The sequence below is a fragment of the Pongo pygmaeus genome, chromosome 3 (assembly GCF_028885625.2).
Source record: "Pongo pygmaeus isolate AG05252 chromosome 3, NHGRI_mPonPyg2-v2.0_pri, whole genome shotgun sequence".
Classification (NCBI taxonomy): Eukaryota; Metazoa; Chordata; class Mammalia; order Primates; family Hominidae; genus Pongo; species Pongo pygmaeus.
In genome coordinates, this window is record NC_072376.2 from 108,352,064 (window position 1) to 108,366,544 (window position 14,481).

At 33.0% G+C, this 14,481-nt stretch overlaps 1 pseudogene; it reads right to left on the reverse strand.

Moving 5' to 3' along the window:
• Positions 1 to 13,827: 13,827 nt before the first annotated feature.
• LOC129035895 (U6 spliceosomal RNA) lies at positions 13,828 to 13,925 on the reverse strand (annotated as a pseudogene).
• Positions 13,926 to 14,481: the final 556 nt, after the last annotated feature.

Sequence of the window (14,481 nt, forward strand, 5' to 3'; positions counted from 1 at the left end):
AAAATAATCTGAGTTGCAGTATTTTATTTCCAGTCATGATTTGGGATGGGAGCAGAGTAGCCTGACATTCACAATACTTCAGTGGCAATTACAGCACAGTTAATATATCAATTTAATTAAATTCTTATAGTGATTCATGATATAAAATATCAAAATAAGTTACCTTGCACAGAAATAGACAAAAGATCAATGTAGTGGGCAGAGATACAATGAATTAAATTAAAGTATAACTGTCATCTACTGAAAGGATTGTGTACGTAAGTAGGGGTTTTTTTTGGTAAAGCAATCACTTAGAAAGACATCATTTAGGAAAATTAGCTAAGATAGATCTCAGAAGTTTCCAGAGACTCCTAAAATCAGCCTTAAAGCAAAATCTAAATTTTTATCTTATTAATGAAGAATCAAATAACTATCTTTGCATTAAATAAAAATAAATGAATTTTTCCCTTATGTTTTACTAAACATAATACAAAATTTTGCATTTTCAGATGTGATTTGCCACTAAATTTTAGTGTTTTTAAATAAACCAATATCATTACAATCCTCATGGAAAAGCTATACATCAAAGAAAACATCTGTGTGTCAGAGAGAAGAGAGAAAAAGTGGCATCAGTGAGTGAGTTGATCAGGTTTGCTCATCTCACTACCACTTTGAACTAAGTCTGATCATGTAATTCTACAATTCAGAAGGAAAGCTGCTGTTTTTTTCTGCTGATAAAGGCAGTAGGGGCTTGAGCTATGAAAGAAAGAAAAACAAGATAAGATAGAAGAGAAGAAAGAAGAGAGAGAGGAAGAAAGAAGGAAAGAAAGAGAGAGAGAGAAAGAAAGAAAATGCCATCGGTATCCTAAGTGAGTCTTACTGCTTACAGTGTGCTAAAAAATTAATAATTGGTACTTTTACATGTCAATGATTTATAAATAATCTTGTGATCATGTGTTTTTCTCCTTTTGGCTCTAAGCATCTTCATCTGGAAAAAAGAATGAGTTGAGTTGTGTTTTACTCAGATACTTTTTTTTTTTTGAGACAAAGTTTTACTCTTGTTACCCAGGCTGGAGTGCAATAGCTCAATCTTGGCTTACTGCAACCTCTCCCTCCTGCATTCAAGGGATTCTCCTGCCTCAGCCTCCCAAGTAGCTGGGATTACAGGTGCCTGCCACCACACCCAACTAATTTTTTGTATTTTTAGTAGAGATGGGGTTTCACCACGTTGGCCAGGCTGGTCTCGAACTCCTGACCTCAGGTGATCCACCTACCTTGGCTTTCCAAAGTGCTGGGATTACAGACGCGAGCTATTACACCCGGCCAGATATCGTCTAATGATACATTTTATAGATTATTTGTGAACCTAAAATATCTGAGACAGGTCTCAACCAATTTAGGAAGTTTATTTTGCCAAGGTTAAGGACCCATTCATGACGCAGCCTCAGGAAGTCCTAAGGGTGTGTGCCCAAGGTGGTCAGGGTACAGATTGCTTTTATACATTTTAGGGAGACGTATCAATCAATACGTACAAGATGTACATTGGTTCAGTCCAGTAAGACAGGACAACTCAAAGGTGAGGAGGTGGTGTGTCAGGTCATAGGTAGATAAGAGATAAAAGAGGTTGCATTCTTTTGAGTTCTTGATCAGCCTTTCACTGAATACACAATTTAGTCTGGCTCAGTGAATCTGCATTTTTAACATAAACAATAGGGCAGAGAAAGCAATCGGGTATGTATTTGTCTCAGGAGAGCAGAGGGATGACTTTCTGTCCCACACCTGTGAAGATAGGCTATTAGTTTACATGGCCAGGATGAAATTCAATACAACTGTTTTAAGGTAAAGATCTTGAGGCCCATAAGGAATTTCCTTGTGAATAAATTGTGAGGGAGGTATGTAGCTCTTTTATCTTTTTAGCTACCTTATTTAGGAGTTAAAATGGGAGGCAGATATTCCTGATGTAGTTCCCAGCTTGACTTTTCCCTTGGCTTAGTGATTTTGGGGTCCTGAGATTTATTTTTCTTTCACAGTTTTATGTCAAAGAAATCATACCTAGCTCAGTTCCTGTGCTGTAATTTTAGTTTAGTTACTGCTAGAGTAATGAGTAATCATTAACTTATAAAGTATTTTGCTTTGTTTAATCAAGCAAAATAAGTGTGTGTGTGTGTGTGTGTGTGTGTATGTGTGAGTGTGAATTAGTGCTGAAATCTTTCAGCCAGTTAAAAAATATTAGGACATTTTTGGACATGTCTTTTAGAAATACAATTACCAGATATTCCCCCCAAAAATTGAGTTTTCACTCTCACCTTCAATAATAATTGTAGGGGATAGAAAAACTTTCCTTCTACTCTCAGAAGGTTTGATAATTGAGTCTATGAAATAACCCGACAATAAACAGATTAACCAGAGAAAAATCATTTTAATTATGTGCATACGCATAGGAGCGCCACAACATTTGAGACTCAAAGAAGGGCCAGATGACTGAAGTTATATAATATCCCGAGGTACAGCAAGGAGTAGAAGTTTGAGGCCCTTGTGATGGTGACAGTGACACAAGTTATGCAAGGGGGAGGGGAGAAAATGCATGGCGAACAAGATTGTCTTGTTATGCATAGCAAAGTCTTTCAGGTATCAGAGGTGCCCATGGAAAGAACAGGTGTCAGCCTGTGACAGTGTCTGTCTGGGCATGGAGTTTCTTCTCCCTGGACTCACCCTTCCCTGGTTAGTGAGATTCCTGGGGAGCGGGTTCATGAAAATTGAGGATCTATCATTTGACAGATAAGGGAACTTTAGAGAACCCCCCACCTTACACTTCAGGAAAGAAAGAGGAGCAAGAGACAGGCGCATAGGAGAAAATCAGACAGACCTTGGTTCTCCTTTGGTTCAAAGCACTCAGCATGCCAAAGCACCATACTTTGGGATATTTGCTGAACGCCAACATAATCTACTATGTTGAAAAACTCCCCTGGTTATGCTAGTAGTATGTAACAGCACTGACACTAGGAAAAGATAACAAATAAGCAAAGAAAATAGAGTTCCATTTCTCTAACAGGACTGCTGAGTCACTTCTCACTTAAAATTAAGATTAGTCAAAACAGAAAATCTCAAATTACGGGAGATAAGTTTCACATCATTTATGTATCAAGTAGTTTATGGTAGACAAATTTCAAGTCAGAAGTTTATTTCTCTCTCACATAAATATTGGCAGACCATGATTAATGTGGTGGCTCTATTATCCTTAGGGACCCAAGCTCCTTTTACGTGCTACCATCTTTAACAGGTGGTTTCCACCTCATTTTGCAAGATAGCTACGTATCACATCCACATTCCAGATTTACAGAATTTATGCTACCATCTTGCTTACATTCTTGGGTCATATTAAGCTCCACAAATGGTTGACAAATAACATGTTTTTGGCAGTCCATTTGCCCAGTTTGAGTTTATGGACTTTATTGTTGAGAAAGTAGAATATTGGGAGATACCTCACAGATACTAGAAGACAACTGGTAGCCTCTGCTCCCAGTCTATCCTTGGGCAAAATGTCCCTACATGTTGAATATACTCATTCTTCTATCCTAAGATATCTTCTGGTTCTAGTCAACTATGAAACAAAAGACAAGATTATCTTCTCCTTGAACCTGGTGTAGAGCTGTGGGGTAGGATTAAAATAACCACAATAAAAGTTTCCACTGAGAAAAAGAAGAAATGTCAAATATTTACCAGTTACTAGTTCATTTTCAATTTTATGCACTCATCTGAGGTGATTCTTTTATTAGTAATTTTCTAACTCAGTAGTCCTTAATTTAAAAAAAAAATCTCAGGACCCTTTTGCAGTTTTATAAATTCCTGAGTTACACGTTATTACATTCATCAGTTATTGAGAAGAGCAAGGAGCCTATTAAAATGTAGGGTATGTCTATCAATATTGGCTGCTTTTTAAAAATTATTTATTGGCTAATTTATTTAAAATAACAACCGTGGCACATGTTAACATAGTCTTATGAAAAAAATGAGGAGTGGCATCATTTAAACATTGGCAAATCTTCTTAATGTCTGACTTAACAGAAGACAACTGAATCATGATATTTGCTTCTGCATTCAATGTATTGATGTTAGTGAAGTAGATGAAGAAAATCCAGCTTTGCATAGCTAGAAAGTTGGAAAGGAGAGATGCTTAAGCAGCCTTTTTGGAAAACTGTCGTTATTTTTCTTTGATGGTACTCCAAAACTTGATGAATGGAAGTTTCTTAAAGGTTAGTTGCAATGTGAAATCTGAAATCAAATTAATTTTTTATACTCAGTTACAATAAAATGTAGTTGTGTGTTCTGCATTTAAAATGGTCCTCTTACCAAATTCATGGGTATTTGGGAAATATTGGTTTCCTGGGTTAATAAGGTTTTCCAAATGTTTACACGCTTCATTATATAATATGAAAAAAATTCATATTTGTTAATATCACCACAGAAAATCCTTTACAGGACTGGAAAGCTGTTATGCTCTTGGTCATAGATATAATTTTCCAAAATTCTGATTTTTGCTTGAAAGCTCAAATCTTATCATTGGCAACAAATAGCATCAGTTATTTTCCTTGAAGTGACAGGTTTGCTTTGTTCATTTTAGAAAAAGTATCTCTCCAATATTCATGTCAGCATAACCATAGTTTGTCAATCATTCTTTCTAGTAAAAATGATGTTGCATGAAATAAGGGGCTGGGCCAGTTAATATCAGTGCTTTTTTTTTTTTTTTTTTTTCAAAACAACCATCATACTTCTGTAAGCAACAGAGGTGCTTAATGCATACCTCATATTTTATCACATAAAATATTACAACAAAGTACTCCAGAGTCAAGTTTTAATAAGATAATTTTTAGTGTTTCATCAAGGACATTATGAGTGAAAGTGTGTCTGTATATGAAACTCCGTATGATGAAGAAAAATGACTATTGGTTTAATTTGTTGCCACTGCCTTCATTCTTCTTAAAAGTCACAGCCATTTTACCATCATTGCTTTTGAAATTTAAGTGCAAATGTTTACAGAGAAAAAAAAATAACAGGCAAATGATGTCTCAGTATTATGAGGAAAAGCACCTTAACCTCACAAATCCCTTGAAAGTATCTTGGGAATACCCAGCGGGACCCCAAATCATTGTGAGGTTATAGCATGAACATTTACATTACTTATGGATACTGCCTCATTGCACAATTTTAATTTTCATCAAAATTTTTGGTGTGACTGGCTTTGACATTATAACCAACATTTGTTTTATTAAAAGTATAAATCTTTGTCTATCTGATAGAAAAATCTCAATGTTACCTTAATTTGCTTTTCTTTCACTGTAAGTAAACATGAAGATCTTTTCTATTTACTATTCACTATGATACTAGCTCTGGGATAAAGGAACAGTTCCATGGGACAGAATGAAGGATTTATAAAGTGACTTAAGTTCATGAGGGAACAGAATTTATGATCAAGGTTGTATTTTCTTAATGGTAATCACTTGGGAAGGAGCTAGAAACTTTAAATGATATTGGGATAACTAGCTAGCTACTCAAAATCTAGATAGATCTCTAATTTACAATTGTATAAAACATTCTGAATGTATAAAAGATTAAAATGTTAAAAATTTCAATCTATAAAGTAGAAGAGGGTAATTAATTTTTATATTTTATATTTGAAACATCTGTTGAAATACAACACAGGACAATCAGAAGACTTAAGGAAAATAAATGATAAACCTGATGATACAAAATTACTTAAATTTCTAAATGGCAAAAAAGCACAAAATAAATATTAACAAAAAGATGGGAAATAAATATATTTAACATATACCATATATAATTAATTATACTTTTTAATATATTATGTACTACTATAAATCTGTAACAAAAAAACCTCTTATAAAAATGTTATAAAAACAGGCACAGGAAATGCATGTAGGTAACTGAGTAGATTATAAAAACAATTTTAGGGCCATTGTATTCTAGGGATATTTGAAGTCAATCTCTCTCATTTATAGATGGGGAATCTAAAGTCCAGGGATGCATACATAAAAGTTAAACTTTTTTACTCTCCGTTAAGTACTTTAAACACTATAGGTTACTTTTTTATTTGTTTCTACTAAGTAATGAAGTTACCCAAATCAGATTTATAGTCAAATATATACGAATATATGTCAAATATATATATTTGACAAATATATATGAATACATGACAAATATTACATATATTTATGTCAAAAACAAAATATGAATCTTTTCTTAAATTTTTTTTTTTTGAGATGGAGTCTTGCTCTGTCACCCAGGCTGGAGTGCAGTGGCAGGATCTCAGCTCACTGCAAGCTCCGCCTCCTCGGTTCACACCATTCTCCTGCCTCAGCCTCCCAAGTAGCTGGGACTACAGGCACCTGCCACCATGCCCGGCTAACTTTTTTGTGTTTTAAGTAGAGACGGGGTTTCACCCTGTTAGCCAGGATGGTCTCTATCTCCTGACCTCGTGATCCACCAGCCTCAGCCTCCCAAAGTGCTGGGATTACAGGCGTGAGCCACTGCACGCGGCCGAATCTTTTATGTATAGATCTCTTATATATAGATCTCATCTCATATATGAGACCATATATATATCATAAATATATCATATTTATGATATAAATATATATATGATATATATTTATATATGATATATATTTATGTGATATATATTTATATATGATATATATTTATGTGATATATTTATATCATATATAAACATAAATATATAATATATACATATATCTCAAATATATTTGACATATATTCGTATGTCAAATACATCACAAAATATGTATCTTTTATATATAGATCTCACATATATATGTAATATATATATCATATATATCTCACTCTGTGATCCTGTATAAAAATGCAAATAGCATAGGATGACCTTTAGCTGTTTGCAACTGATAGGTTTTTAAAAACAGATTAACATTATCTAAAAATAGATTAACTTTATTGAAATTGACACTATCTGCTCCCAATATATAGGGCTAGATACAGTGGTTTAGAACTTAAGCTCTCAAGACCAACACCTCCAATTGGAATCTTGCTTTCAAAACCTACTGAGTAACCTGAACAACTTACTGAAACCCTATGTGTCTCAGCTTCCTAATGTGTCATCCTAGTTCCTAAAGTTATTGTATTAATTCCTACTTAAAGAGCTTAAGACAAGCTGTGACATATAGTAAATGCCCAATTGTTGGCTATTATTTTCATCATTATTAATAGATGGGGGCACTTCGGGTGACCATAAACAGTTTTCCCTTTTGCACATGGTTCCACTGTGGATTAGAAGCATGTCTTATCTTATTGTGCACCACTACAGAAATGATCTGCATATATAATTGATTTCTATAGAAAGTCTGTAACCTACTTATCTTCATAATGTATCAAGTAACATGATGAATGAACCCCAGGTGTATATTATCAGTACAAGGTTGGAGAAAAGATTTAGGGTCCTTTAGGATAATGAAAATGAAATGTATTAATCTTTTATTTGAAGAAGAACTTACAGAGTTAGTTCAAAAGTTGATGCAAAAGTGAGGTGAGAGAGCAAATGAGATAATCAGGGAATACAAATCAGTTGATTTTATACTCAGATTATATCTACACACCCTCCTATTTGTCCTGTTTGTATTTCTCACTGTAAGGCTACTTTCAACTTGACCTTACTGTTCTTTGAAAAGTCTTCTGGAAACACTACAAAAGCTGATAGATTTTTTCCAGGCTAGATTTGTAGAATTCTAATGTGGCCTGGAAATGAAATTGAACTGGAAATCATCTATGCATACTAAGGCCAATGCCCACCCATTCTGAATGGATCACTGGTGGCTTATCACAATTTCTAGACTCAATACTGAACTTAAATAGAAAATGATTCTCAGAAGCTAAAAGGCTTTCAGTTTTCAGGGTTTCTTTCCTTTGTCCTTTACGGTCCTGAACTCAATCAAATTGTCAGAGGGCTCCCTCCCATCACAAGGATGATGGAAATGGAAATTTTGGTCTATTTATTTTTGAAAAGAAAGAGCCATGGGTATGAAAACTTCACCATTCAGCATTTTATCAACATGCAATACACCAAATCAATCAGAATTTTCTTGCATGAAATACTTTTCTAAAAATACCAAACAGCAAATAAACTTTCTCCTGAGGTCAAATCCTTACTGTAATTGACACTCTTAGTGACATGCTTTCTGTCTATTTTTCCCTATAAATACTTTAAGTGACATTGATGAATTAGACTAAGAGGAAACTATAGGATCTTTTATGCTGAAACAGAGTTTATTATTATAGTTTATTATTCATTCATTCCATTACAAAAAACATATTGAGGATTTACAAATTATTCCTCTGACTTTTTGTATTGTATTTTTTTTCCATTTTTTGGAGGGGATGCTGGTGGTTATTTTTTCAAACACTGAGATATAATTCATACATAATAAAAGTAGCCAATTTAAAGTGTATAGCTCTGGTTTTTCATACATTCATGGAGTTGCACAACTATCAATAAAATTTAATTTTAGAATATTTTCTTCATGCCAAACCAAATTGCCAACTTATTAGAGCCACTCCCCTTTCCCATTCCCTCCTCCAACCACCAGCTCAGAAAACAACAAATCTACCTTCCTTATCCAAAGATTTGCTTATTCTGGACAGTTCGTGTAAATAGAATCATACAATAAGTGGTCTTTTGTGACTGGATTCTTTCAAGTATGATTATATTTTCAAGGCTCATCCATGCTGTAGCATGCATCAGTATTTCATTCCTTTTTATTGTTGAATAATATTCCATTGTATGGATGCACTGTATTTTTAAAATCTATTCCTTGATATTTATGTTATTCCCTCTTTTGTGCACTGGTTTTTATGTGAACATACGTTTTCATTTCTCTTGGGTATATGCCTGACAGTGGAATTGCAATGTTACATTGTAACTCATTGGTTAATATTGTGAGGAACTTTCCCATTGTTTTCTAAAATAGAACATTTTACAATCTCATCAGCAGTGTATGAAAGTTTTATTTCTCTAAATTCTTATCAACACTCATTATTTTCCATCTCTGTAATTATAGCCATCATAGTGGACATAAAATGGTATCTCACTGTGGTTTTCATTTGAATCTCTGGGAATGTTGGGGATCTTTTCATGTGTAATAGTATATCTGTATATTTGTATATCTTCTTTAGGGAAATGTGTATTCAAATATTTTTCTCATTTTTCAGTTGGGTTATCTATCTTTCATTATTGAGTTATCAAAGTTCTTATGTATTCTGGATATGGGTCCCTTGTCAGATATATGATCTGCAAATAATTTCTTCCATTCTGTGCATTTTCTCACTTTCTTAATGCTTCCCCTTGAAGCATACAAGTTTTAAATTTGATCAGGGCTGATTTATCTTTTGTCACTTGTGCATTGGGTGCCATATCCAAGAATGCTTCATCTAAGCTAAGGTCAGAACAATTTAACTTTATTTTTTTTCTAGCAGTTCTATAATTTTAGCTTACATTTACATCTATCACCAAGTTAGATTTAATTTTTGTTTATAAGATAGGGGCCAAACCCATTATATTGCAATATGGGTATCCGGTTGACACAGAATCATTTGTTGAAATGAAAATTCTTCCCCACTGAACTGTCTTGTTGAAAATCAATTGATCAAAAACATGAGGATTCATTTCTGAACTCTCATTTCTGTTCTATGTGCTTATCCTCATGCCAATACCACACTGCTTTGATAACTGTAGCTTGATAACTGATATTTAAGTTTTTAAATTGAGAAGTATAAGCTCTCCAATTTTATTATGTTTTTCCAAAGATAATTTTGGCTGTCTTTGGGATCCCTGCATTTCCATGCAAGGAAATTTCCACTTCTATTCCAAAACCAGCCTATCACTTTCTGGGAACAATATAATGGCAACTCGGAGTTTAATATGGGTTGCATTTAATCTGTAGATCAATTTGGAAAGTATTTTCATATAAACAACATTAAGTCTTCTAATCCATTAATGTGTGTTGTCTTTCCATTTATATCTTTTATTTTTAAAATAATATTTTGTAGTTATCAGTGTACATTTTGTTTTTGTTAAATGTATTATTTTGTCACTTTATTTTTGATGCCTTGTAGATGAAATTGCTTTCTTAATTTCATTCTTGTATTATTTATTGCTGCTGTATAGAGATACAATTAATTTTTGCATATTAATCTTATGTCCTGCCACATTGCTGAATTCATTTTAGTTTTACAGTTTTCAGTGAATTCCTTAGAATTTTTTCTATATATATATATGATCATGTAATTTGCAAATAGAGTTTTGCTTTTTGTCTTTGTATTTTTTCCTAATTGTACCACCTAAAACCTCCAGTACAAAGTTGAATAAATATGGCAAGAGTGAACACCCTTTTTTTGTTTATGATCTTAGAGAAAAAACACCCAGTTTTTCTCCATTAAGAACAACGTCACCTGTGCAGTTTCATGTATTCTCTTTATAAACTGGAGGGGCTTTTTATGTATTCATACTGAGTGAATATTTTTATCATTAAAGAATATTAGATTTTGCCGTATGTTGCAATTAAATCTATTGATATGAGCATTTTTGTCTTTTAGTCTAAAATATGTTGCAGTATATATATTGATTGATTTTCAGATGTTAATCCAACACTGCTGCATTCCTGGGATAAATTACACTTGGTCATGGTGTATAATTATTTTTATCATCTTGTTGGTTTTGTTTGCTGATATTTTGTTGAGTGTTTGCATTTATATTTACAAGGGATATCAGTCTGAAGTTTTCTTGTGATGTCCCTGCTTGTATTTTTGGTTTTGTTTTCCATCAGGGTAATACTGAACTTAATGTTCTGTCCTCTGCTAATTTTTGTAAGAACTTGTGAAGGGCTGGTATTATCTTTTTAACAGTTTCATAAGATTAATCAGAGAAGCCTTTTGGGCCAGGGCCTTACTTCATAGATTACAAAATTTTCTAATTCAATCTCTTATTTTTTATAGGTCTATTCAGATTTTCTATTTCCTCTTGTGTTAGTCTAATTAGTTTATTATTTCTAGAATTTTGTGCATTTTTATCTAACTTATCTTGTATTTGCCATGTAATATTTCCTTATAATTATTTCTACAAATCTAGTATTAATGTCCCTTTTTTCATTCCTGATTATAATTTCAGTCTTCTTTCTTCATTTCCTTGGTCAACTAGCTAAAGATGTGTCATTTTTGTTGATCTTTTCTGGGAAAAACTTCTGGTTTCATTGGCTTTCTCTACTGATTATCAACGTTTCTGCTATAATATTTGTTATCTCCTCCTTTTTCCTGTTTTTGATTTAGTTTACTCTTCTTTTCTCATTTCTTGAAGTGGAAAGTTAGGATATTGATTTTTTTTCTTTTACCCTGTAAGCATTTACAAGTTTTCCTCTAAGCACTGTTTTAGTTGGATTCTATACATTTTGGTATGTTGTGTTTTTGTTTTTATTCATTTCAAAATATTTTCTAATTTCTCTTTTGCTTTCATTGCCTCATTCTCTTTAGGAATGTTGTTTTATGACTAGAATATGATGTGTCCTGGATGATGTTCCATGTGTGCTTCAGAAGAATGTGTATTGTACAGTTGTTGGACTGAGTGTTCTGTAGAGGTCTTTTAGGTCTAGTTAGTTTACAGTGTTGTTAATGTCTTTTTTTTTTTTTTTTGCTTATCTTCTGCCTAGTTGGTATATCCATGATTGAAAGTGGGTTACTGGAGTCTAATTATTATTGTTTAATTGCCTGTTCCCCCATCTATTCTGTCAGTGTTTGCTTCATATATTTTAGGACCATGTTGCTAGGTACATATATACTTACAATTGCTGTTTCTCCTTGATGAATTGATCTTATTATAGAATATGACTTTTTGTCTTTAGTAACACATTTTGTCTTAAAGTCTATTTATATTAGATATTAATATATCCAGTGCAGCTGTAGTTTGGTACTGTTTGCATGACATATCTTTCAATTCTTTTACTTTCAACCTATTTCTGTCTTTGAATCTAAAGTGTGTCTCTTGCAGACTGCTTTATAGTTGGATGACACATTTTTGTCCGCTCTGCCAATCTTTGCCTTTTGAGCAGAATATTTAAACAATTTATATTTGATGTAATTATTTATAAAGTAAAAATTATAGAATTTACATCTGGCAGTTTGCTATTTGTATTCTATATATGCCTTATGTCTTTTTTGTCCATTTCTCAATTACTGCCTGTTTGATGTTAAACAGATACTTCCTAGTGTACTATTTTCACTGCTTTATTGTTTCCTATATTTTTTGAGTTATCATCTTAGTGATTTTCCTGGTGATTACAGTTAGCTCATAACTTTAAACAATCCAGTTCAAGTTACTACTAAATGTCAAAGTTATACAAATCTTTGCTCCAATATGCTCTTATTTCTCTCTCCTTCTTTAAACTGTGATTGTCCTACAAACTATCTTTATACATTATAAATCAATGGTGTTTTATAATTATTGCTTATGCAATTATTTTTATAAAACAGATAGGATAAGGAAAGGGTTATTGATATAATTTGGCTCTGTGTCACCACCTAAATCTCATGATGAATTCTAATTCCCACTGTTTGAGGTGGGGCCTGATGGTAGGTGATTGTATCATGGGAGTGGTTTCTAATGGTTTAGCACCATCCCCCTAGTGCTGCCTCATGATAGAGTTCTCACGAGATCTGGTTATTTAAAAGGGTAGAGCACCTCCCCTTCACTCTCTCTTCCTCCTGCTCCAGCCATGTATGATGTACCTGCTTCCTCTTCACCTTCTGCCATGATTGTAAGTTTCCTAAGGCCTCTCCAGCCATGTACAGCCTGTGGAACTGTGAGCCAATTAAACCACTTTTCTTTATAAATTACCCAGTGGCAAGTAATTCTTTATAGCAATGTGAGAACAAACTAATACTGTGATAAACAAATATTTTTATACTGTGTTTTATATTTACTTGTGTAGTATCCTTTACTGGTGCTCTTTATTAATTCACGTGGTTTCAAGTGTCTAGCCTGAATGACTCTTATTTAAAACCTTCTCGGTAGAGCAGATCTTCTAGCAACAAATAATCTCCATTCCTCTTTTTAAAAATCCTGGGAATGTCTTCATTTTATATTCATTTATGAAGGCGAGTTTAGCTGAATTCTCAATGAACAGTATTTTTATTTCAACACTTTGGACATGCTACCCACTGTCTTCTGACATCCATAGTTTTGCATGAGAAGTCAGCTGTTAATCTTATTGAAGATTCCAGGTAATTGATGTAAATTTTCTCTTGATGTTTTCAAGAAAAAAAAAAAAAAGTCTTTGAATTACATCATTTGACTCTGACCATTCTAGCTGTGGGCCTTTTAATCTGTTCTATGTGTTTATTGATCTTGGATGTGTAGATTAATATGTTAAAAATTTTGGAATTTCCCAGTCTTTTTGCCAATGTGTCTCTCTCAATCTCCTCTGAGACTTCTATTTTGATATACTTAATGGTGTCCCATAATTCTCTGAGGTTCTGCTCATTTTCTTTTTTCATTTCCCGTACTGCTTATAAGATTGGATTATCTCTATTGATCTATCTTCAAGTTTGTTAATTCACTCTTCTGCCAGCACAAATCTAGTGTTGAGACACTCATATTTTTATTTGTCTTTTTAAGTTCACAATTTATATTTGCATTTTTAAAGCAAATATAAATTTGATATACTTTATTGATATTATCTTTTTGGTGAGATGTAAACAGTTTTATTTAGTTCTTATATATAATTTCTATTTTTATTTTTAAAAATACATTTTTTGAAAAATATGGAATGCTTCACAAATTTGTGTTGCATCCTTTTGCAGGGGTGATGCTACTCTTCTCTGTATCATTCCAATGTTAGTATAAGTGTGATTACTGATTTTTTTATTTTGTAAGGCATTATTGTCTTTACATTTCTTGAGTGCTTTACACATGGTCTTGTTAATTCTTTGAACTTATCTACAATAACTTAAGACATTGTCTTCAAAGATAAAAATCTGGGACTCCTCAGGGACATTTTCTGTTGGCTGTAAATGTGTCATGCTTTCCTTTTTCTTTGCATGTTTCTTTTTTTAAAATTGAAAATATTATATATTGTAGCCATTCTGGTATCAGTCCTCAACCCTCAAGATTTGTTCTTGCTTAGATTTTTAAAATTTTTATTGTTGTTTTTTTTGCTTCTGCTTATTTGTTTAGTGATCTTCCTGAACTAATCCTGTAGATTCTGTATTCCTTTCGGTGTGCAGCCACTAAGCACTGTACTGTACAGGTTGAGTAGTCCTAATAAAAAAAAATCTGAAATCTGAAATGCTCCCAAGTCTGAAACTTTTTGAGTGTGTTGATGTTATGCAAAAAGAAAATGCTGATTGAAGTGTTTCCGATTTCTAGATTGGAAATGCTGAACTGGTATAGATAGTGCAAATATTTATAAA